Here is a 2630-nt window from a genome sequence, read left to right on the forward strand (position 1 = left end):
TAAATGTGAGTGATAGTGGGAAGTTAAAGTTGGTTGAACTTATTTCCATGGGAATATTATATTCCCAACCTTTAAACTTTGGAATAAAAATAAAAAAGTCATGTGTAAATAAGAATCCTGGGAATAAAAAATGTCTTTGGAATAATTTTTTAAAACTTAAATCAAACATGGGAATGTTGCATTCCCATGGCCATATTCCTGAAAATCTTTTTTTACAACCTTGAAGCAAACACACCATAAGTATCTTTTAATTAGTCAATGTATTATTTCCTCTTTAGATAATATTGTATCGTTTTTTTCTAAAAAGATGAATTATTGAGAAAAACATCAGTGGTAAGAGTGTCACTTATTATAACACTATCTTTTTTTGTATTTTTTTTTGTTTTTTATATCATATAAGAAAACAACATCTTATAAAGAATTTTTTTATTAAAAAAAATTAATCTCATTTATTTTGACACCATTTTAACTAGGGGTGTGCAAAATATCCGGTTTTAATTTCCAAATCCATAACCAAACCTAAACCACTTTTAAATATCCGGATATAATTGAATGGTTATTAACCGGTTTAGTTATTAATGGTTTGATTATCCATTCATATAATTCGAATATAATTAAATGATTATTAACCGGTTAAATTATTTTGGATTCGGTTATTATCCAAATCCAAATATTTTAATTCTCAAAATATTAATTTTTTTTTGAAAAAAAATATTTTTGGAAAAAATAATTTTTAATATTGGATTTTTTAAAAAAGCCGGTTATATAATCATAACCAAATTTATAACCGATTTTATAACAAATTTTGATTAAAATGTGGTTATGGTTATAAATCCAAACCATTTAAATGATTTTAAAATGGTTATGGTTTGGTTTTTTAAAATAACCAACCATACAGACCCTAATTTTAACCAACACTGTGCTTAAGAAAAACTTAAGACTGCCTGCCTTGATAAAATGTGTTGGCCACTTTCTAGCACGGCCGCTGTATACAACTATGGAGGCTAGGTTAGTGTCCATTTTCATTTATAAACAAATCTAGTATCGCCTCTAACCTAAAAGAGATAAGGCAGCCAATGCAACATTAACTTATGTTCCTACATATTTTTTAAGCACACTTATAGATTATTATAATTATTTTGAAAAGGTTTGCATTACCATATATTAAAATATAACGTCACTGTTAGTACTATAATAATAATAATGTTATGTACTTCAAAACAAAACAAAAGATGTTATATCCAAAAAGAGATTTTTATTATAAAATTTTAAGCTAAGTATTTAAAAAATAAAGCATCTTTCATAACCTTGTCAAGGGACGAAAAGAGAGAAAGTTATAGAAGCAAGTAAATAAATTAAGTGTACAAAGATATTAATATATTTGGAATGTTTACCATCATATCCACCTTTAAGCTCAATTTATACACTTAGATGGAAGACATGGAAAGGGCTAATATAGGAGGAAAATGATACTAACTGTGAGATTTTGGATCGAACTCTAGTATGGCCGAAGGGTAGCTTCTTGGTTCGACAGGGTTAAGCATGAAGTCGAAGGTTGTTCACATGTTTGTGTCGAAGATGCTAGGGTTGTTAGCATGTTAAATTAGGTTTTAGTGTTTAAACCCTAATTTGTTAAGTTAGCTTGTTTATTAAGTTGACTTGTGTAATGGGCCTTGTGGAAAAAGCCCATTAGTTAGTATGTTAGGTTTTATTATAAATAGCATACTAGTCTCTCATCATTGCTAAGCTGCAAATCCTAATTTAGGGTGAGAGAGGTTATTTGTTAATCTTGTAAACTTGTAATCTTGTTTTAAGAGAAAGTAAAAGAATAGCAGTTATAACCAATTCTTGTGTTCTTATTCTCTTCCCTAATTCCCTATTATACTTTGTTATTGGTATCGTTTTTCACAACAAATTGGTGCGGTGAGCGTGGAGAAGATGCCTTCAACAAAGTATGAGATTGAAAAGTTCACCGGAGTGAATGATTTCGGTCTGTGGCGCTTGAAGATGAAAGCCCTACTGGTTCAGCAGGGTTGTTTGGAAGCGTTGAAGGGAGAGGCAGCCATGAATGCAGAATTGACGGCAGCGGAGAAGACGAATATGATCGAGAAAGCACACAGCGCAATTTTGTTGAGCCTTGGTGATAAGGTTCTCCGGCAGGTATCAAAGGAGACGACGGCATCAGGGTTATGGGTGAAACTTGAAAGTTTGTATATGACCAAATCGCTGGTAAATCGACTCTACCTGAAGCAAGCTTTGTATTCATTCAAGATGATTGAAGACAAAGTATTGGCTGAGCAGTTGGATATGTTCAACAAGCTGATTCTTGATCTTGAAAATATTGATGTGAAGATCGATGATGAAGATCAAGCGCTGTTACTATTGTGTTCTTTGCCTCGATCACATGCTCACTTCAAAGAAACTCTCTTGTATGGAAGGGAGTCCCTGACGTTTGAAGAAGTTCAATCAGCCTTGTACTCTAAGGACTTGAATGAACGAAAGGAGCATAAACCTTCGACTGTTTGCGAAGGTTTGGCCGTTAAAGGAAAACTCTTACGAAAGGATGGTAAGTTTGACAAGAAGAAAGGCAAAAGCCAGTCGAAGACTTACAGTGGCGAAGCATCTGGCAT

The sequence above is a fragment of the Vicia villosa genome, linkage group LG3 (genome assembly GCF_029867415.1).
Source record: "Vicia villosa cultivar HV-30 ecotype Madison, WI linkage group LG3, Vvil1.0, whole genome shotgun sequence".
Classification (NCBI taxonomy): Eukaryota; Viridiplantae; Streptophyta; class Magnoliopsida; order Fabales; family Fabaceae; genus Vicia; species Vicia villosa.